The sequence below is a fragment of the Canis aureus genome, chromosome 13, assembly GCF_053574225.1.
Source record: "Canis aureus isolate CA01 chromosome 13, VMU_Caureus_v.1.0, whole genome shotgun sequence".
Taxonomy (NCBI): domain Eukaryota; kingdom Metazoa; phylum Chordata; class Mammalia; order Carnivora; family Canidae; genus Canis; species Canis aureus.
In genome coordinates, this window is record NC_135623.1 from 49,245,997 (window position 1) to 49,269,609 (window position 23,613).

General features: G+C 42.3%; 1 long non-coding RNA gene and 1 pseudogene across 4 annotated transcripts; both read right to left on the bottom strand.

The window, feature by feature from the left end:
- Positions 1-859: 859 nt before the first annotated feature.
- On the bottom strand, positions 860-974 carry LOC144282757 (U4 spliceosomal RNA; annotated as a pseudogene).
- Positions 975-5,646: 4,672 nt separating this feature from the next.
- On the bottom strand, positions 5,647-22,032 carry LOC144281656 (uncharacterized). 4 transcript variants are annotated; one of them, XR_013350089.1, is made up of 5 exons: positions 21,986-22,032; positions 15,584-15,648; positions 8,104-8,230; positions 7,556-8,027; positions 5,647-7,350 (listed from the first exon to the last, which is right to left on the bottom strand). It is a non-coding gene; the product is annotated as an uncharacterized LOC144281656 (long non-coding RNA). The 4 variants fall into 4 exon arrangements; XR_013350088.1 differs by having other exon boundaries at positions 7,556-7,650; positions 7,892-8,230; XR_013350087.1 differs by adding an exon at positions 16,308-16,415 and having other exon boundaries at positions 7,556-8,230; positions 21,986-22,030.
- Positions 22,033-23,613: the final 1,581 nt, after the last annotated feature.

A 23,613-nucleotide genomic window follows, 5' to 3' on the forward strand; every position in this document is an offset into this window, starting at 1 on the left:
CCTCCAAGTTATTCCAAGAGTTAGAGTAAGTGGCAATGCCACTGTGGAATCAAACAACCTGATTTGAAGTCCAGCTCTTCCTTGTCCTGGCTTGTGACCTTAGCCAAATTTCTTTGCCCACTCCGTGATGGTTTCCACATCTCTGTAATGACACTAATAGTAGCTTCTTAGGATTGTTTGGAATTAAAGAAAATGCACATAGAAAGCCCTAAAAAAAAAAAAAAAAAAAAAAAAAAGTTGGCCAACTATCTTAAGATCTTTATATGATATGAATTTCAACATCCATCAAACTTTTAAAAACCGTTATTCGCTAAAAAGGAGTAAAATTGGCCTGCATTGGACTTCTCCCTTTATGATTACCCATAAGAGTGGGGTTTTCAGAGTGAAATGATGTGCTCAAAAGACAGGAAATACAAAAAAGGAAGTAGTAGGATTGAGAGAAATATGACTAATCCGCGCACTGGATGATGAACCAAGCGCTACAAGATGCCTGCTTCCCTGAGTTAATATGCTCTTACTTCACTACTGTCCATCTAAATGACATATGCTTCATCCAGATTCAACAAAAAGGTGATTCAGCTCCCTCTATTTACCTGGGGCAGTGCCAGGCGCCCCAAGGCCGCAAAGGTGGATAAGGCACTCTCCTTATCCTTGGAGCTAATGCTAGAAGATGGGAGACCTGGTCAACATGCCTCTGATGTTGAACAACCTGTGTTCTCTGTGTCTTTTAAACCTGCATTCAGGAAGCCCCCCCAGTAAATGTTAACCCCATTTTTCATGATCACAGGGTAGAAGACATGGATCACAGTTTAGTTGTGGAAAAGACATTATCTAGACTAATCAAGACTTTCCTTTTTCCGCCTCTTGGCTATTCAAATGTTTTATTATTTCTAGGCTAATCTGAACTTTTCAATTAGCAATGATCGCGCCTCGGATAAACCTCATTGGCTATGATACTGCCACTGTGCAAAGCTTAATTTGGACCTCTCATTAAAGGTCAGAGGACAGGTGATTGTCTCTTTTACTAGTCCACACACCATAGCTGCCCCATAGCTTGTACCATTATTTATATGAGTCATAGTTCAGTAGACAACAAAGCGGAATCTTTGGCACGACAAAGACTTCCCAGTTGGATTTTATTTTATTATTTTGATGAGGCCTCATAGAATTTCCATAATGACAGTGTCCAGTATAGAACAGTCTCTGTTTCCAAATTCTTGATTCTATTCTTGCCCCTCTCTTCTCAGTCCATTCTATGCACTCAAGGCCTGGAAGGATCTGGCTTCTGCTTTTTTCTCCCTCGCTGACTTCTAACTCTACCTCTACCCGCTTCCACCTTCTACTTGCACTGGTCTTGGCTCTGACACGTACTCTCTCTCTCTCACACACGCACACACACAAGTGCGCTCCTGCGGCTCTTGCCTTAAGGTCCTAGCTGGCTTTCCCTCACCCCTCCTCAAGGATCCCCACCTGGTTGCTCTGTAATGTCTTCTACCATATCACCTCGTGTGAAGGTAAATACTATTCTCTTCACTCCAATAATATTTAGCCGAATTGGATTATCTTCTCTGTTTGTAACTATATTCAAAGTGGGGGCCCTTCTCATTGCCCCCCATTACTACCCTCATGGCTGAAGCCACATCTCCTCTCACCAGGATGACTGCCGTGACCTTTTAACTGATCCCCCTTGCTTCTGCCCTTGCCCACACAGCAGCCATAGTGATCCTCTGAAAATGTCAATTAGATCCTGTCACCCGTCTGCTCGGAAATCCTCTGGAACCTCCCCGTTTCCCTCCAAGTAGAAGACAAAGACTTTACAGTGACCTGGCAAAGCACAGAGTGACAAGTTTGTTCATTCTAAGTTGGACAAAGGAAAAGACTCATTGTTCTTTGGTCCGAGTATAAGTAACAGCCAGAATCTTCGAATCAATCAGTGACAACCTCTCACTCAGAGACAGCTCATCACTATAGAAAGTCAGCCAATCAGCCGCAGCCCCGCTTCAGTGATCCTGTTTCCTTAGCTAAAGGTCAGCTCATCCCCAAACAGTCCAGCTTCTGAAAGTGTGAATCTCTGAGCCTACACTTTCCAAAACACTATGTAAGACCACAGCTTTCTTTGTTCACAGGCTTTGCTTACAATGCAGCCATCCTTTGCTTAGCAAGAAATACATTCAGCACTTTTTGTTTCTCTCAGAAACGAATGGTGGCCTTTTCACCGGGCCAGGCCCTTAGCGATCTATGATCTATCCCCTCTCTGCTTTCCCATTATAACTTGGACTTTTTCCTTTGCTCGCTCCACTTCTTGTTCTTATTTCTATCAGGAATGCTCCTGCCTCAGGGCCTTTGCATTTGCTGTTCCATCTGCCTTGTACATTCTTCCCTCAGAAATCCACATAGCTCACTCTCTCAACTCCTTCCATTTCTCAATGAGACTGACCCTGATCACTTATCTAGAAGTTGCAGTTCTAGCTCCCTCTCCCCACTCTCCCTTAACTGCTTTGCTTTATTTTTCAATGACACTCATCACCTTTAATAAACTGTAGAGTTGCCTCATTTATTTTGTTCATGATTTATTGTCTGTCTTCCCACTAGAATGTAAGCTCTATGAGGACAAGGATGTTTGTTTTGTTTATGCATCCCGAGCACCTAGTAGGTACTCAATAAATATTTTTTACATGAATAGATTTTTAATATTTCACGTTATTAGGATATAAACTCTCTGAGTGCAAAGACCTTGTGTTTGCCACTATATACTTGGTGCCTGAAACAGTGCCTGGCACATAATGGGAGCTTTATAGATATGTATGGAATTGAAATATTTTTTTTAATTTTTTTTTTATTTATTTATGATAGGCACACAGTGAGAGAGAGAGAGGCAGAGACACAGGCAGAGGGAGAAGCAGGCTCCATGCACCGGGAGCCTGATGTGGGATTCGATCCTGGGTCTCCAGGATCGCGCCCTGGGCCAAAGGCAGGCGCCAAACCGCTGCGCCACCCAGGGATCCCCGATATGTATGGGATTGAATGCATAAGCAGGCATTGGATAAAACTGTATTTTAATTGATAATATAAATGACCCTGAAATTACTAAAGCTTGATATGTCATCTCTCTCTGGAGAAACAGTTAATAAACATATTTAAAATTCTTCAAGTTCTTATGAAGTGTTAATCACAATATTCAAAACATATTCATCACTATTTCCTCATGGATTAGTGAGTTATTTAAATATCTTTGAAAATATCTTTGATCAACCTGAAAAATCAACAAGATCACTCCTTTCTGGGGCTGCTCAGGCCATGAACTAGAGGAAGACTTGTCTTGAATAGGAAAGAAGGCCAGAAAACTTCCTTTTGGCTTCAACTGTTGGGGATCCTCTGAACTGGTGGCCTTGTCTGCAATCTCTCCTTAATCTACTTCATATAATAACATGGCCAGATTTATCTTCCTGAAACACAGTTCTTATCATGTTGTTACCTTTACAGATCATGAAAAGAGCTCCAATTTATTGCATGTTTACTGTGTATCAGGCGCTTTGCTAAATCCTACATGTCTGTTTTCTCATTTCAGCCATGCGGTGATCTCATGAAATAGGTATTATTATTATCCCCATCTAATAAAGACTTGCAAACAGGCTAAGATCTTCAGAAACCCAGAAATCACACAGCTAGAAGTTGGGGGAACCAAGTCTTAAACCTACGACTCTGTCTTGATCTCACCGCACCGCAGGTTCATTCTGGTCCCAATCCCTCCCATAAAATCCATCCCATTCCTAGGATCTGAACAGACATTTCTCTGAGAAGATATACAGATAGCCCATAAGCACATGAAAAGAGGCTCAACATCATTAACCATAAGGGAAACCCAAATGAAAACCACAATAAGATACTACTTCATACTCATTAGTTAAGCTATAATAGAAAAGATAAACAGTCGCTGAGGACATGGAGAAATCAGAACCCTCATATGCCACTGGCGGGAACACGGTATGGTGCAGCCATTGTAGGAAAGGGTCTGGCAGTTCCTCAAACAGTGCAACATAGAGTCACCAATTGACCCAACAATTCCAACTCCTAGGTATACCCTGGAGGAAAATGAAAAAAATATATATCCACACAAAACTTACATGTGAAGGTTCATAGTAGTATTATTCCTATAGCCAAAAAGTGAAAATCACTCAAACGTCCCTCAACTAATGAATGGATAAACAAAGCAACGTCTATCTGTACAATGAAATATTATTCAGTCATAAAAAGGAGTGAAGTTCTGATATATGCTCCACAAGGATGAACCTTGAAAACATGATGCAAGTTCTTTCAAAGCTGGACACAAGATCACAGAGCATGTGATTTCATTTATATTAAATGCCTAGAAAAGGGGCTTCTGGGCAGCTCAGTCAGTTGAGTGTTCTGCTCTGGTCATGATCTCAGGATCCTGGGATTGAGCCCTGTTTGGGGCTCCACACTCAGCGGGGAGTCGGCTTCGTTCCCTTTCTCTCTCCCTCTCCCTCCACCTCCCCCACTGCTCACACCTTCTCTCTCTCTCTCAAATAAATAAATCTTTTTAAAAAGGTGTTCTTACCTTTCTAGTCAATAAATGTATCATAAGGAAATGATATGTAATGCAGGTAATAAGATATTCAGAAGAGCATGTTAGCAGTAGAAAAATTGGGGGAAACCTATGTGGTAGGCAGACTCTAGTATGATCCCCACCTCCTGTAGTCACAGTTTTGTGCAATCCCCTCCCCTAGAGTACGGGCTGGACTTACTGACTCACCTCTAATGAATAGAGTACAGCATGCACAATTAGATTATAAGAAGACCCTGAATTCTTGAGTAGCCTTCCTCACTTTCTCTTTATAGATAGGCAGATGTCTCCTGATACCAAGATACCTACTGACATCTACCTATTGAGAGTGGGAGAAAGGAACTGATGTCTCCAACCAGCAGCCTGCAGGGAACTGAATTCTACCAATAGCCGAGTAAGCCTGGAAATGGGTCTTCCCCAGTTTGAACCTCAAGATGACCACAGCCCACCCAGCATCTTGGTTGTGTCTTTGAGAAGCCCTGAGCCAAAGCCACTCGCAGATTTTCACCCTACAGAAACTTAAAACTTGTTTCGAGCTGTCTTGTTTAGGGGGGAATCTGTCACACAGAAATAGATAACTGATACAAACTAACTGTCTAACAACTTGAAAATGGTTAAAATATGTCATGAGCTAGAATAGTATACTACTATTTCAAATACATTTTTTTTAATACTACTTTTTATACTACTTAAAAAAAAAGACTTTGGTTTGGTGTAATTTATTTCTTGATGATATCGTCTTGTGTTTTTTTCTTGGTGGCAGCACTAGAGACAGAGAGATGGAGAGTAGGAATGTCTGGGTGGCTCAGTGGTTGAACATCTGCCTTCTGCTCAGGGTGTGACCCAGGGTCCTGGGATCGAGTCCTGCATTGGGCTCCCCTCAGGGAGCCTGCTTCTCCCTCTGCCTGTGTCTCTGCCTCTCTCTGTATGTCTCTCATGAATAAATAAGTAAAATCTTGAGAGAGAGAGAGAGAGAGATGAAGAGTAGTACATAGACCGGCAATACATTTTAGAGGTAGAACATTTTTGTTCTAAAAATGGAATAGTTGAAGAAATGGGGTTTCCTCTCAAGGAATTAGCTTGGCTAACCTGAATGGAGGACTCTAGAACTAGACTTCTTTGTATGACATCCTGGTGTGGTCAACTGCCAGTGGGGGACCTTGTGTCCCTGGACCACACAGTCTCTGCTGCCTCAGTCTCCGTACTTGCAAATCAATGCTTTTCCTCAACCGTTTTGGAGATAACACTGTCATGCAAGGTTGTGGGGAGACATGCATTAGTATAAAGTGCTTAGAAGAGTGTCTGAAAATCGAAAATGGAAACATCAAAAAAGGGCCCAGATTGTTAGCCATTGTTACTATGGTTATAATTATTGAGATGAGGACAACTGAAAAAAAAAATTAAAACCAAGAATGACATGATAGCCATCAATACTTCTTTATTATAGTCGAATCTTGCCATCTTTTTTTTTTTAAGTTTTTATTTATTCATGAGACACACACACACAGAGAAAGAAAGAGAGACAGAGACACAGGCAGAGGGAGAAGCAGGCTCCATACAGGGAGCCCGATGTGGGACTCAATTCCAGGACTCCAGGATCACGCCCTGGGCTGAAAGCAAGTGCTAAACCACTGAGCCCCCCAGGGATCCCCAATCTTGCCACTTTAAAATTTATCTAGTTTACCTAGTTATAGTCATTTATATGCTATGTCATCATTAACACCATCATCACTGTGGATTAGAGGTGTCTGGGGGAGGAATAAAAGGGCAATAAATTTTAATAGGGACTCTAGGGAATGGTCCTACCAGGGAGGGGTGATGAGGCAGGTTGAGCAGCAGGAAGGAACTGCTGACAGAGGTACCTGAAGGGGAGGAAACTGGAGGCCACATATCTCCCTCCCACTTCTGGGTCCAGGATGCTCCTAATGAGCTCCATTAGTGGCTCTAAGCACTGAAAGGATTATGATGGTGCCATGTCTCCCATATATGATTGAACAAAAAGGATGGTTCATTGTAAAATACATGGAGAAAGTCCCCAAAAGTTTTGGCTTTCTCCAAAAAAATGGACACCTTGATACCTTGATACGTTTTTCAAGATCAGATTCTTCCTCCCAAATATTTTCCCATTTTTTGTGTGTGTCTCTCTCTCTCTCTCTCTCTCTCTATATATATATATATATATATATATATTCCTGCTTTATTGCTATCTAAGCTCATTCTTGGTTTGCATAATAGGTAATTCCGCCTGGAAGGTTCTGGCCACTGACAAGGACCTGAGCAAAGTTATCTGGCAGGTTCTGTGGAGGTTATGATCACCTGCCTCAGGACTCTTACACTTCCCCTTGTCTCGGAGACCATGCCACCACCCTACCTTTGTCTTGACACAGATTGAGTCCAATGAGAGTCCTAACCAATCAAAGGATACAAATTATAAGCACAGATTGAATTTACATGACTGAATTTTCCGAGCCTAGAGTGATAGTCTTTTTAAAAGGCATTTATGACCTCGCTTTGAGAAGTTGCTGAGTTTTACAAAACACAAAGGATGTCCCTCCCAACTTGGCATCCCCCGCCTTAATTATCTTTCTTAATTAGCATTGTCCTACCTGGAAAGGCCTCTCCCACCTTGGTTTGCTTACTGAAAATGGCACAGATTCATTTGCCGAATTGCGAAGAAAGGCCTGAAATCTTCTAGCTCAAAGGTTATGAACTCCTACCCAGCCAGTGCGGTCTTTGGAGGCAGCACACATATTTTTATTTGACCTCTAGAAGGGTTGGAGTGGAGAGTGAAGAATTTAAGTCATTTGGGAGTGATGGTTTCCTTCATTTGCCCCAGACCCCAACCCCTGGCTTCCAGCAGGCTATTCCTCACATTTCTGTGAACTCACTGCCCCCCTGATGACAGAGCTGAGTTATGTCCACTGTTGCTGGTTATACCTCCAACTACCCCAAGTAAAAACCCTTCCTTACCCAGGACTGTAAACTTGACACCAAGGAGAGCGGGGTGGGTGTCAGTCCATCTCTGGTCCAAGGGGGAGGAGCCTTCTCTGGCCTGGCCACCAGCCCTAGGGAGAGAGCCAACACACACACACAGAGATGCAGAGAGGAGAAACAGAAGAGAGTCTGGTCTCTCTGGTTCTTCGTCTAAGCCAATCCAAGTCGAGTTTCCCTCTCTTGAAAAGAAGTGCTGAGTAACATCACGTGTCTAGTCCCTCCCAGGAATAATAACCACAAAGGGGAAGTTAATTTTGTCCATTGTGATGCTGCTTGCCATCTCCTTTTGTCTGCATGAATACACATACCCACCTCTCCACCAGCTTTGTGGGTGATACACAATGCAAAAGAAGTCATTACAGAGCTTAGAATGAGGGAGATGAGGGAGACACACTGGCTTGCATCCGATAGAGCCAAGGAAGGTGGCACGCAGACAGTGGGAGATGCCCTGAAAGGAATCAAGAAGGGGAGAACTGTGAATTGGACTCTCATTTCAGACATTTAATAATAACAGCTCTGGTTACCCATGAGGCAAGCATCCTCTTCATCAGAGCTGGCTCCCGGAGGCACTCAGAAACAAAGTGACAGGGTTTGACTCCAGTCTGGGTGACTTCAAAGTTTCATCTTCATTTCACCAACTAGGGTATGTTCCTGGCAAGAAAGGGAAAGCTTCCTATAACATAACATTTTCTCAGGAAAATGGAAATCCAGATGTTGGAGCTGGCTATCCTCCCTGCTCCCTTCTCAGAGTGGCTGGTCAGCTTCATACACCCTCTTTCTTGACATCAATAGGAATTTGAGCTGAATCTACTGGCTCATTTCATTCCTGGTTCTCTGAAAGAGGTCCAGCTGCTTATCAGTCAGAAGGCAGACCTGGGCAAAGGCCCATTCAAATAGATACATCAAACCTATCTGAAAGCAAAATGATGAAAACATTCTTAAATGTCTAGGGCAGGGGTTGGCAAACTATGGCCTGCAGGCCCGTCGCCTATTTTAATAAAGAAAGTTGTGTTGGAACACAGCCACACCATTCATTCAAGTATTATCTCCGGCTGCTTCCCCATGACCGGGGCAACTGAGGAGTTGTGTTGCAGACCTCTAAAATACCTACCACCTGTCCCTTTAAGAAAATGTTTGTTGGTCTAGGGCAATGCTTGAAACCTACAGAAGTACAGAAGTACAGAAGTCCGGGGCCTATACAGGAGTTTTTAAGCCACTTCTCCCCAAGCTGAACTGCCCCTTGGATCTGCCCCTCAGACAATATCCTGGTGCTCAGAGAGCAAATGTTATCACATCTAAATCAGCCTTATGTTTTGTTCCCACTCCCACCTTCTCTGCCACTCATTTGAATTTTCCACATCCACAGCCTACACAATAAATCTTACCTCTGCCTCCTACTCCTTAAATCACATACTCTCCTTTGCCCAGGCCTGTTTCCACCACCTTCTTCCAACTGTGAAACTCAAGCTCAGAGTTTGGTCAACAAGGGAGGTATCAGCAGAGAAGAGTGGGCTGGTGTATTTATTTCCTCTGTTATTTCCTGTTGGAAGCTGTGGGTTTGTGGCTTCCTCCTATCAAAGTACAGTCCTGTCTGGGCAGCCCCTTCCATTCAGCTACTCTCCATAGATTCTGGAACTATTCAGTTTCCTTGCTCCTTGAGACCTCTGGGTACTAATGGTTTCCTGATGTTGTAAATGTAGGAGAAATACAGTCTCCTATGGATTTTCCTAAACCCCACTCACATCTTTGGCCCTCTGTATATCTTTGGATAAATGTCTCTTTGGATCCTTTGCACATTTTTTAAATAGGGTTATTTATCCTTTTTATTGAGTGGTAAGAATTCTTTATATATTCTGGGTATAAATCCGCCATCAGATACAGGATTTGCAAATACCTTTTTTCATTCTATGGGTTGTTGTTTTTTTGTTTCTGTTTTTTTGTTGTTGTTTTTTTTTTTTTAAGATTTTATTTATTTATTAGAGAGAGAGAAGGAGGCAGAGACACAGGCAGGGGATAAGCAGGCTCCACACAGGGAGCCCAACGTGGGACTCGATCCCAGGTCTCCAGGATCAGGCCCTGGGCTGAAGGCCAGGCTAAACCGCTGAGCCACCCGGGCTGCCCACCCAGGCTGTCCTCTTCTGTGCTTTTGAAGGACATCATCAAGAAAGTAAAAAAACAAATATAGGCCTGGGCACCCCGGGTGGCTCAGTGGTTTAGCCTGGCCTTCAGCCCAGGGCCTGATCCTGGAGACCTGGGATCGAGTCCCACGTTGGGCTCCCTTTGTGGAGCCTGCTTCTCCCCTGCCTGTGTTTCTGCCTACCTCTCTCTCTCTCTGTGTGTGTCTTGAATGAATGAATAAATAAATAAAATCTTTAAAAAAAAAAAGCATAGATTTTCATTTTCATGAAATACAGTTAAATCTATTTTTTTCTCTAATGCTTTTGGTGCTGTATCTAAGAAGACCTTGCCTAACCCAATGTTTCAAAATTTGCTCCTGTGTTTTCTTCTAAGAATAGCTTTTACATTTAGGTCAGTTTGGAGTTGATTTTTGGGAATGGTGTAAGGAGGGATCTAGCTTCATTCTTTTACATGTGAATATCCAGTTGTTACAGCACTGTTTGTTGAAAAGAGTAGTATTTTGTCATTGAACTGTCTTGGCACAGAAACAACAAACAGAAAATCAATTAGCCATAAACATGAGGGTTTATTCCTGGACTTTCAATTCTGTTCCATTCATCTATATGTCTTTCTTTATGGCAGTATCACACTGACTTAGTAATCCATTTTTTTTAAAGATTTTATTTATTTATTCATGAGAGACACAGAGAGAGAGAGAGAAAGGCAGAGACAAAGGCAAAGGGAGAAGCAGACTCCATGCAGGGAGCCTGACGTGGGACTTGATCCCAGGTCTCCAGGATCACACCCTGGGCCGCAGGCAGCGCTAAACCGCTGCGCCACCGGGGCTGCCCTAGTAATCCATTTTTAATGTATTTTGCAATGGTATCAATTCACAATGGATTGAAAAAGAGAAACCCCACTGTGTGTGTGTGTGTGTTTTCCCCCAACACCAACAAGCAATTCTCCAACAACAGCTGAATGTCACAATTCAACTGAATTCTGAAACTATCTCCCTGAAGATAGTGTCAGAGGCCACACAGGTCAAGGGCTCAATCCCACAAGACTGTCTGTACTCCCTTCAAGTTGCCAGTCAGAAGTCCATGTTGTCACTTGCACTTCTGACCATGGACTATAGATTGGAGATTTCCATGACCCCCTCCTTGGGTTCAATTAATTCGCTAGAACAGCTCACAGAACTCAGAGAAACATTTACTTATATTGACCAGTTTATTATAAAGGATATTATAAAGGAAACAGATGAACAGAGCGAGGAGAAGCCTAGGGCAAGCTGTGTCCGATGGGGCACAGAGCTTCTGTGGCCTCTCTAGGGGCGCCACTCCCAGCACTTCCCCATATTTGCCAACCTGGAAGCTCTCCACACCCAGACCTACTGGGGTTTTATGAGGCTTCATTACATAGGCATGATTGATTAAATTTTGGCCACTGGTGATTGAACTCAATCTCCAGCTCCTCTCTCCTCTCTGAAGGTGGGGGAGAGTCCAATTCTCTAATTACCTGGTTGGTTCTCCCGGCAATCAGCTCCCATCCTTTGTGGCTTTCCAAAGTCACTCAATGACATAAACTTGGATGTGTTTGAAAGGGGTTTGTTAAAAACATCAAGACACTTTTATCCTCTTCTTACTTAAAAAATTCTAAAGGTTTTAGGAAGACCAAATACCTATTTCTTATACTAAACCTGGGGCACCTGGGTGCTTCAGTGGTTGAGCGTCTGCCTTTGACTCAGGTCGTGATCCCCAGGTCCAGGATTGAGTCCCACATCGGGCTCCCCACAGGGACCCTGCTTTTTCCCCTCTGCCTCTGTCTCTGCTTCTCTCTATGTCTCTCATAAATAAATAAATATAATCTTAAAAAAAAATCATGAAACCTAACTGGATCCTCACCACAAATAGCTTGAGACACCTGTCAGGTGAATTCTTCCTGTCTCCTCCCAACTGATCTAGACTGTGAGTGATGCAGCATGAGGCAGCACATGCTCGTTCCCTCATACAGCCTTCCCAGTAGCATTGTAATTGTGTAGCATTCTGTCTTCTTATCTTCACCATGAATTCTTGGAAGGCTAGGGCATCTTTTGTTATTCCTAGCATAGGAACAAATATAGACACTCCATAAGTGTTAGTTAAATGAATATATAAATGAATAAAATGATTTTTTTCCCCATGGGCAAACTAAGAAAACAGCCTTCACATTTGGATTTGAGGATTGTGAACAGAGCTTGGTTTACACACATCGAGATGCCCTGATAGAGTGTTTCTTAAGCATCTGTAGAAATGCTATGTTAGCCAAAACAGGGAGAATCCTATGCTCCAATGAGATTGAAAATTCTGAGTTCAAAAGTAAGTGGGGAAAAAAATTATTTTAATTGCAGGGCTTTTTAGAGCTTGTATTATATAATGTGCATCATGACTCTCTAATTTGCTTGCAGCATTTCCCTTTTCTGGAAAAATATTCCTCTGGGACTACTGTTCTGTGGGCCACATTTTAGGAAATGCTTATCTTATCTCCATATTTAAATTTAAAAGAAGATGAAACCATCCTTTGCATTCAGTGAAGTTCAACAAACATTTACTGAGTGCCTACCCTGTGTCCTAGGACCCAGATGGTGCACTGCACAATGCCAAGAAGCACCACTCACTTAGACTCTAACGAATGGGATCCTCTGGAGTTGTGCAACATGTTGGCTCACCCCACTTCCTACACCTGTCATATCTCATTTTCTATTTTAACTCATTCCCCACCACACCATACCACCACCACGCTCAGAGTGTGCCTAGCACACTTGACTATTTCACATCATAAGAACTGTAGAAAACTTAATTTGTGCACCAGCCCTCTCTCACTTGGAATGAGCAAATCACACCATAAATATTTACAAGATAAAATGCAGTCTGGCTTTGTCCTTTTCTTGTTTTTCTTCTTGGTGATATCAGGCTGTGTTTCTAGTGCTGAGTCCTATTTGCCTTGGGCCATTTTAAAATTGCCTAAGCTAGATAGGATTGAGCAGGCCAACTGTTGAATTCCAGAGACCTCTTAAGGTTCTAAGGGCAGTGCAGCGACCATAGAGGCAATTCAGCCAGGAGCCACTTACTTACTCACTAATGAAGGAAAGAACCGATGCTGGAAGGCCTGAGCCTTTGGAGTTGTCAATACACTTGCATATGAGATCACAAAACCAAAGTCCTTCAGGCTTGCTATCAATACAGATTTTTAAATACATATTTTGGAGGAAAAACTGATCTGTGGGGATGCTTGGGTGGCTCAGCAGTTTAGCGCCTGCCTTTGGCCCAGGGCGTGATCCTAGAGTCCCTGGATGGAGTCCCACATTGGGCTCCCTGTGTGGAGCCTGCTTCTCCCTCTGCCTATGTCTCTGGCTCTCTCTCTCTCTCTCTCTCTCTCTCTCTCTCTCTCTCTCATGAGTAAATAAATAAAATCTTTTATAAAAACCTGATCTGCAAATTCGAAGTTTCCCTGTTCTTTTGATCTTTAAGTCGGTCTATGTTTATCTTTTTTATTTTTTGGTTCATTACAGAATTCTCATTAAATCCTGCTTAGAATGCACTCTTATCCCATTTTCAGAGTTACCTTTCAGGAGGGTTCACAGCTAGTAGCTCTCCCTGGCCAGTGAGGGCCCAGGGAAGATTATACCCTGTCCCTTCCTCCTAGCTCAAAACACTGTAGATTAGCTGATAATAAAACCAATGCACAGGATGGCCCCAAGTGGAAGATAAGACACCACAAGATGATGGAGGGGCATGAGGGAGTCCAGGGGCCCCTGGCCTGCCTGCCTGCCTGCAGTGTTGGAAGAATCCATGGGCAGACCATGGGCAGGCCTTTCAGTTTTTCTATTGCCCACTGGTTGAACTATTGCCATACCCAGGTGGTCACGACACAGAAGCTAGATCTAGGAATCCCACTGAATAGAATCTTTCAAAGCCCTCAGGCACAGACTGAACTTTATCAGTGGGGACTGGGAAGAAGGTCTGAAGTGAGATGTGTTCGGACCTTCTTGTGGCCTTTCTCTGGGCCACATGCTATATGAATTCTGACCAAAGGGTGGCCAGGCAGCCTGTGAGCCATGGTGGTGGGGGTGGGGGGTATGGAGGAGGGAGGACGGGAAAGCCAAAACGCATTCTCTAAGTGCAAACCAATAGTAGCTGTTCAAAACAGAATCAACGATCAGAACAGACTGGAGTCCACTTAAGAAGGTGAGTTGTGGATATACTAAAGGAGGCTATGGAAGCAATCCAGGATGTTGAAAGTTGACAAAACCTAGAGATCTGCAGGACAAGAGGATCAGGCTTAAGTACACCAGATAATTCATCAATTTCTGCCCTAGGTGTTGGGCTGCCTTGTATACCGGGCAGAAGAGGCTCTGGGCATAGAGCTTGTGACATACTTGGGCCTATGAAAATATTTGGGACCTTGCAAAAAAAAATATTGCTCTAAAATGCAAAGAAAAAAGCTCGAAAAGTTAATAAATGTTAAATAAATGTGTGCGAAGTATCACATTTGTCAACTTTGTAAGTTGTTCAATCTAGTGTTCATAAACATGTTCTTCTACAGGAAAATAATTCACAGGTTAACATAATAGTTAAGAGCATAGGCTGTAGAACCAAATTGCCTGTATTCAAATCCTGACTCCTCCATTTACTGTGTGACTTTCATCGAGTTACTCAATCTCTCTGAGCTTCAAGTTTTCTCCTTCTTTGTAATCCTATGTAAAAAAAGGGAAAATTATGCCACCAACCTCAAAGACTGTCGGCAAGATTTAAATGAGCGAGGCACTTAGTTTGGTACATTCTAACTACTGGATATGTACTAATTGCTGTTATTACCATTATTTTCCCACTTGGAAAGCATTCCAAAATATGAATGGATTTCTAACAAATCATAGCTAAATTAAATGAGCTACTCAAGTAATTTCAAAACAAAATTCTAAAAATTCTTTCCAAAGGATTTCTTAAAACATTTTAGCAATGAAATTTCCAAGCAAATACAAATGTAAAGAAAGTAGTATATAATGAACCTCTGGACCTTTCACTCAGTTTCAACAGTTATCAACTCATAGATACTCTTGTTTCACCTATACCTTTACCCCTTCCCCTGCCCCTCAACCCAGGATCATTTTGAAAAAAAAAAAAAAAAAAAAGTCAGACACCCTATCATTTCATTTGTAAATATTTCAACTAAAACGTAAAACCCAAAACCCAAAAATAACATAAAAAAGTAATACCATCAAATATCTAGCCAGTGTTAAAACTTTTGTGCTTATTTATAGAATTGATTTTTTTAATAGTGTCTTTGAATCAGAATCCAAATAAAGTCAATTCATTGCAAATGACTACTCAAGTACTCTTAATCTAGAAGTTTTTGCCTTCATCTCCCTTTTACTTACAGTTTTTCTTGTTGAATAAAACAGGTTGATTGTCTTCTGGAATTTACTATAGTCTGGATTTTGCTATTTGGCACCTCATGGAATCATTTAACATGTTCTTAGAAGGAAGTTACATGTACCTACTTGTAACTAATAACAGTCTAGTTACTTGATTGGATTTAGATGCAGGTATTTTGAAGCCTCCTTCAGAGGTGCATCCATTAGGGCCACACCACATCTGGTTGTTGTTCTTTTTGAGATATTTGCGACCATTGGTGATCTTTGCTTAGATCCATTAATTCATTAAAAGTTGTAAAATGGTGATATTTTAATTTTATCATTCCTTTAATAGTTGGGATACTATAAAAAGAAATACCCTGTCATCAATTATTTGGTTATCCTGAAGTGGAGTTTGTGTAGAAAAGGCAAGAGAAATGTTTGATTCTTTCCTTTTACTTGCTAGTTTTCAAAATCATGACTTGGTGCTCTAGTACCTTTTGATGGTGCCCCAAGAGTGTCGGTGGTTATCTTGGTCTTAGTTCTTCACAGTGTGGTTATGCTGGCAATGAAAAAGTTCACATGCAGTATTAGATATTGCTTTTTTATCATTTAGTTCTTTTTATAATTACATAAAATATTACATGGTTCCTTGAATCTACAAAACAAAGTATATTCAAAGAAGTGCAGCTTTTATTTCTGTTCTATTTTGTTTCTTCCCTTTTTCTATAGAAAATTGCTTGTTGGGGAACCTGGGTGGCTCATTCAGTTAAGCATCTCAGGTCATGATCCCAGGGTCCTGGGATGGAACCCCGGTTCAGGCTCCCTGCTCAGTGGGAAGCCTGCTTCTCCCTCTGCCTCTCCCTCTGCTTGTGCTATCTCTGTCAAATAAAGAAATAAAATCTTAAAAAAAAAAAAAAAAAAAAAAAAAAAAACTTCCTTTTGATGATGGTATGTAGTTCCAGTGCCCTTTCTTGTTCCAAATAAGTAAATAAACACATTTATCGTTGTATCCCCCTCTTTTTATAGAAACATTGGTATAATCTACTCACTTGTCTCCATTTTGATCAAATAACAGTTACAGCAAAACCCAAAAAGTATATTTAATGTGTGATGTGGTTGGGTGCTATTCTAATTTCGCCATAACAGGTAGGGAGGCCTACAACAGTTCAGAAAAAGTCAAGCCAGCTGCTTTTATCTTCCCACCCAGACAAAATCTACCTCAAAGTCAGGCCAGTTTGAGGTCAATAGAGGGACTGCAATCAGCTGGCTGAACGTGGGAAGCATCCTGGAAGGGCAAGGAAGTGCAGCTCTTCCCAGAAGCAGTTCCTGTGAGGGTCAGGGTGCAGAGTTGAGTCTTCAACAACAGACCTTTGTTATGGGTTAGGAATTGAGGACCCTCCCAACTCTCAGAAGGTAAGGTGGAGGCTCTCCTTAGGGGAACCACACTGGCTATTTGTCTCTGATAATAACAGCACGTTAGAATGAATACTTCCGGGTAATCTTGTTTTGTTTTTTTTGTTTGTTTACAGACTCAAAACAATCCCATCTAAAGCTATTAGGGATAAGCACTTAGTGTTATACTATATGTTGGCAAATTGAATTTGAATTTAAAAAAATGTAAAAAACCAAAAGCGATTAGGGATGTGGATTATCAGAGCTGGAGATGGTCCTTCCACGTAGAGAACAGGAGGCGGGTGGGGGCAGGCGGGGGCGGGGCCTGGACGCAGGTGCAGCGGAGGCCCGTGGGGCTGGGGGCAGGTGGCCCGCCTCGCGTCGGACCTCTACCTTACCGGGTCCCAGCCAGCTCATCTCAGCCTCTTCCAGCCAGACGTTTTGTCCGGCTAAGCCAGCTCACTCCCCACCTCCCTCTGGGCCCTCAGAAAGCTGAGAAGGAGGCCAGGTCAACGGAGCAGAGCCAAGGAAGGGAAGGGGAAAGGGCAGGAGGAGAGCTAGAATAGTCTGGAGAGTAGCCCTCTTCTGCAGTCTCAGGCTGCATCTTTGTCACCAGGACTTGCTGGGAGATCTTGTCTTCTACAAAACATCTGCCCTCTCTTGTTCTAAAATCTGATTTATTTGCTCAGACTACCTTTGGTCTTCACTTAAAAGTGTATTTCCCCTGCTTTAAATATGACCCCATTTCTAATGAGAAGAGAAGAACATGGTAATTTGACTGTAGATAAGGCTCTGCCAGTGGGTCCCTGTGTCTTTTGCTGAAGAAAAAGGGTACAAGATAAATGATTATGGACAAAAGCACATGGATTAGGGCATATCCTATGTGGAATTCTATGTGGCCATGAAAAAGATGAAGGAAGACCTATATGTAATGATGTGGAAGGATATACATGGTATATTAATGGTTACAAAATAAATCAAGTTGCAAAATGGTATGTATGTTGGTAAATGTACTAGTAAGGCTCATAGTGAACTGTTAACAAAAGTTCTTTCTGGGAAGTGGGATTGGAGGGTAACTGTATCAGTGGCAATGCTTTCTGCTGCAAGTAAAGAAAACCCCAACTCGGTGGCTCATGCGATAAGGGAATTTATTATCTTGTAAAACAAGAAGTCCATGGGGAGAGGGATTCTGGGGTTTACTAACTCAGCTGCTCAGGAGATCACTGGGGACCCCGGTTCTTTCCATCTTTTGGCATTGCCATTGTCAGCAATTAGGCTTTGTTCTCAGGCAGCTCCCCTCTTGGGGGAGAGGTACAGTAGTTTCAGGAGAAACACTCGAACTCTACGTCCCTGGCAGAGGTGGTCAAAGTCATCTGCAGAGGAGCCCCAGGTCTCCCAGAAAAAAGCTTGTCTCAGTATCCCTGTCACACTCCCTCATGCCTGGAAGCAGCCCCTGGGAAGCAGTGGCTCAGAGGCTCAGACACTGCAGCAACCTTCATTCACTCTTGCTCCCTGTAGCTGCAGATCTGAGAGGACATTCTCATGACATCCGCAAGCACTCTCTTTTAAGAACACATGCCGCAGCTGATGTCTCCTATATGTCACATACGTCACATGTCCCTGTCTCAGCCAACAAGACCACTATGATTGATTTAAAAATAAATAAAAAAAAATAAAAATAAAAATAAATCAATCAGAACCACACCTTAGACTCAGCTAGTGCCCAGCTCCCTGGAATCATTTGGCTATCATTCTTATCGGAGGATAAGAAACTGAAAAAAATTGTTCTTATCGGAGGATAAGAAACTGAAAAAAAAAAAAATCCAGGCTCTGTTAGGAAGAAGGAAATGGGGAATGAATATTAGGTAAGTAACCAGTAGTGCCTGCTACAATGAGGGGGAACTTTTAAATCTGTATATTTCTGTGTAGTTTGGATTTCTATGAGTTTATCTTACTTATATAATAGTTATTTTGGTTGGGTCAGTTGAGACTGAGACTTGGCACCAGAAAGAAAAATATTTGATTACATGTCTATGATTTATAATCTGTAATCTTGGGCAAGTAATTTAACATCTTCAAATCTTTATTATTAAGAAAGTTTAAAGTAATTCTCAAGTTGCAAAAAAAGGACAGAAAACATTAAAGAGATATGGGTTTCTCTTATGTCTTGGGAAGCAAATTATTTCCTATCTGTAAAGACTTAGAAATATATGTGTTAGATTAACCTACTTGAGGTTTGTTATTGTTTTAATATTTCAGAGAACTGGAAAAATGTAGTTCCTCTAAGCATGTTAAAGAAAGTCAAAATGACTTCTTTTTAACAAGTTGAGTAAAATGTCCTTCTGTTTCCTCTCAACTAGTTTGTTGTTTGGAATGATAAAATAATATTTTTCCCAAAAAGTTAGGAGATTTGGGTATGATATTGCACAGAGATTTTGTTAGGTTTATTTATACATGTATTTATTTATTTAAATTCAATTTAATTAACATACAGTGTGTTAGGGATGCTTGGGTGGCTCAGAGGTTGAGTGTCTGCCTTTGGCTCAGGGCATGATCCGGGAATCCTGGGATTGAGTCCCACATCAGGCTCCCTGTGGGGAGCCTGCTTCTCCCTCTGCCTATGTCTCTGCCTCTCTCTCTCTTTCTGTGTCTCTCATGAATAAATAAATAAAATCTTTAAAAAAAACCATAGAGTGGGTTGGAGGTCCCTGGGTGGCTCAGTGGTTTGGCGCCTGCCTTGGGCCCAGGGTGTGATCCTGGAGACCTGGGATCGGGTCCCACATCAGGCTCCCTGCATGGAGCCTGCTTTTCCCTCTGCCTGTGTCTCTGCCTCTCTCTCTCTCTCTCTCTCTCTCTGTCTCTCATGAGTAAATAAATAAAATATTTTTAAAAAAAACCATAAAGTGTATTATTAGTTTCAGAAGTAGAATTTGGTGATTCTACTGCACACCAGATTCTACTGCACATAACACCTAGTCTTCATTTCATCTTGTACCCTCCTAAACTCTATCCCCCAGTTACCTCGTCCTCCCACTCCCCTCCCCTCCAGCAAACCTCAGTTTGCTTCCTAGAATTAAGAGTCTCTTATGGTTTGTCTCCTTCTCTGTTTTCATCTTATCTTTCCTTCCCTTCCCATATGTTCATCTGGTTTGTTTCTTAAATTTCACATATGAGTGAAATCATATATTCATCTTTCTCTGACTGACTGACTTCACTTAGTATAATATGCTCTAGTTTCATCCACATCATTGCAAATGACAAGATTTTGGTGTTTTTGATGGCTGAGTAATATTCCATTGTGTGTATGTGTGTGTGTATATATATATATATATATATATATATAATCTCTTATATATAAGAGATTATATAATCTCTTATATATATATAATCTATAATATATAAGGTTATATAATCTCTTATATATATATATATAATCTCTTCTTTATCCATTTATCTCTTTTTTAAAGATTTTTTTTATTTATTTATTCATAGACAGAGAGAGAGAGAGGCAGAGACACAGGCAGAGGGAGAAGCAGGCTCCATGCAGGGAGCCCGACGTGGGACTCGATCCTGGGTCTCCAGGATCACACCCCAGGCTGCAGGCGGCACCAAACCACTGCGCCACCGGGGCTGCCCCATCCATTTATCTCTTGATGGACATCTGGTTCTTTCCATATTTTGGCTATTCTTGATAATGCTGCTATAAATATTGGGGGTGGCTGCATGGCTATTTTGAAAATGATCAGTTTAGTTTTATTTATTCATATACTTATATCTAATCTTGGTTCTTAATCATTTAAGATTGAATGGAAGCCCATTCTTTTAATATCACTTTGAGTTACCTTCTAAGAAAACTGGAGAGTTAGAGATCCATCATTAAATAGTAGATTAAGGTTTGGATATCTTCTGAGAGATGTGGAAGTTGCAGAGATGAAGTGGTCTTTAGTCTAGGAAGTGATGTAAGAATTCAGATCTACCCCCAAATTGTTTTTTTTTTTTTAATTTTTTTTCTACCCCCAAATTGTGGTGAGATCTTCAGAGTAATTTACCTTTCCTGCTTTTAAGTTTCCTCATTTGCAAAACAAAAATAGTTAAACTGTTTGAGGATTACACCCTATCAGTTATCTATTGATGCATAAAAAACTACCCTAAAATGTAGTGGCTCAAAACAGCAATCCTTTAATTTGCTCAGAGTTTCTTTGTGTTAGTAATTTGGACTGAGTTCAGCTAGACAGATTTTCTGAACTAGGTAGTCTTTCTGCTGGGTTCATCTGAAGTCACTCTTGTCGGTTGGCTGGGAGCTGATTGACCTAGGAGACCGTGCTGGGATGCTTATCTCTGCTCCTTAATTTCCAGTAAACTAGTTTAGGCTTCCTCATATGCCTTGCTCTGAGAGCAAGAGAAGAGACAGCAAGCCCCAGTGGTCAAGGGCTGCATCATGTCTCCTAATGTCCCATTGCTCAAAGCAAGTCACGGGGCTACACGAAAGATCAGTGTGGGAGGGGTCTACCCACGAGGTTGGCTACAGGAAAACCTCCCTGAGTGAGAGCCACTGTTGTAGCAATCTACCACTGGGATATCACATAAGTCAATCAGCAGGTATGAAGATACATATTGTAAACTTTAAAATACCAAGTGAGTTATAGTCATGACCCCTTGATGCCAAAACAAGTGTTGTTACTCAGGGTGCAAATACTTGGGGAAAAGAGTGATTTGTGAACTCAAAATGAAGCTTATCAATATATCAAAATTTTTGTTACTTTGAAAATGCTCTCCCAGAGGAAGGAGCTGTGAACAGTCCCACTTATTTATTTTTTTTAATTTTTTTTTTAAATTTTCATTTATTTATGATAGTCACAGAGAGAGAGAGAGAGGCAGAGACACAGGCAGAGGGAGAAGCAGGCTCCATGCACCGGGAGCCTGATGTGGGGACTCGATCCCGGGTCTCCAGGATCGCGCCCTGGGCCAAAGGCAGGCGCCAAACCGCTGCGCCACCCAGGGATCCCCCCACTTATTTTTTTAAAAAAGATTTTATTTATTCATGACAGAGAGACAGAGGCAGAGACACAGGCAGAGAGAGAAGAAGCCTCCATGCAAGGAGCCAGATGTGGAACTCGATCCAGGGACTCCAGGGTCACGCCCTGAGCCAAAGGCAGGTGCGAGACCGCTGAGCCACCCAGAGATCCTCCAAACAGTCCCACTTAGAATCCAACTTCAGTTTGACCCCTCTTCCTAGGAAGTTCTCTGCTCCCTATCTCTTCATTTCTTCTCATTGCGCCTGAATCAATTGCCTTCATACACTTAATACCGTTTATAAACTTTAACGATACACGATGTTTGTCATCCTTCTGCCCCAGGACGGTATATGGAAAGCTGCTTGATGACAGGACCCATGCTGGTTCCATCCCCCCCCTTATGCCCGGCATCCAGCACAGGAGCTGGCACACGATAGGAGCCTAATAAATATTTGTGGAGAAGTGAATGAAATGAAAAGCTACACTTACACAACAAGTATCTTCTGATGTTTCCCAGGGTCAGGCTTCTTCTGTTCTGAGAACACAATGAACTTTGTCTCTTATGGATGATTCATTCTATCAATAATTTGCCAGGGGTTGCAACTCATGTCTCTACCTCCCTCTTCTGTAAATCAGTTCTTCCCTCCGCTGTGGCAGAACCAGATCCCATGGATTTTACCTGAGCTCCCTCTGGAATCCCACCCTTACTCCCCACTGTCTTAGGGGTCTCTGTCACTCCTTACTGGGATTCCCACCCTGGATTGCTACCTGGGCTCCTTGCCAACAGTCTTTCCCAATCCTGCCTCACCTCCCCCTTAGCTGTTCCAGAGATCATGGTGAAAATATTTGAAAAACTAATTCAGGGGTTAAAGACCTCCCCTGCTCTCCTGAACCTAGAGATAAGGTCAAGTTCAAATAGTTTGGCACGAGGTTCAAGGAGTCTCCCCTGGGGCCCCTCCTCAGGCTCCTCTCCTGCGACCTCTCTTCCCCCCATGCAGCCTCTGCCCGGAAGGTTCCAGTACTGAATGAACATGCCTCCCCTGCTGCAACACCATAATTTGATGCCAGGCATCTCCTTTACAGGGCCTGTCTTCACCGCGCCCCCTGCAGCCAGCAGTCTCCCTCCTGACTCAAGATCTCATTCTCCGGAAGCCTGTTCAGTCTCCATAGTTCCTATCGCTATTAAAATCTTCATCTTAACGTGTCCAAAGTCCACAGTCACAGCCTCTGATGCTGCTGTTTCCAGCAAGGGAGGAGCATTGTTGGGAGAGATGAGGGAAGGAAGGAGGAAAGGAAAAAATTGGAAGAAAAAAAAAATTGTGTCCCACCGTTGGCACCCCATCCCTGACTTCCTTCCTTCTGCCCCCCTGTTCCACTAAGTTCCTCTGAAAGGCCTTTGGTGGGAATTATCTGTTGTGTTTTTCTGCCTGACATTCCTTCTGTCTCTGGAAATGGCATTCTTCTTCCTTTCTTTTTCCATTGGAAATCTGCCCTGTATAGTTTGAGCGGCTTTGGTTATAGCCACTTCCCAAGGAACTCCATGCCCTTGGACATGATGAATGGAAAAATTGGACACATGACCCAAGCCATACCATTCACAGCCCTCCGTGAGACATTTTTTGCCAAAGAAATTTGGGGAGATGCTTTCCATCCTTGGAGAATGCTAAGCTGGTAGGATGTAAATCTAGGTTTCCAGTAATCATTGTGATCTCCAGTAGCGAAGCCTTGTAGAGGGAGTCCTGATGACATCATTTGAGCTCCTGGATCAAGTTGTGCCTGAAGCCAACTAATTTTCTTTCCCATAAGCCAAGAATTGTCTTTTCATTTAATCTAGTTAGTTTGGAGTTTCTTCCAGTTGCACCTGAAGGAGTCCCCAATGCCTATACCTTTAAAACAAAAAATGCTTCATTATTATCTCAGGTTTACTCAGAGTAGGTGTGGATTAGACATGAAAAGTAAGGCCCTGGCCCCACAGCATGGTGAAGGAAATGTGCCTGAGGCAGAACCTTTGGATGAGGAAACTGTGTATCTATCTCTTCAGCCTTTCTTGAGCCAGTCTCTCACAGAGCAGCTTCATTCTTGTCTGGATATGTGGCAAGGAAGTAACCAGAAATCAG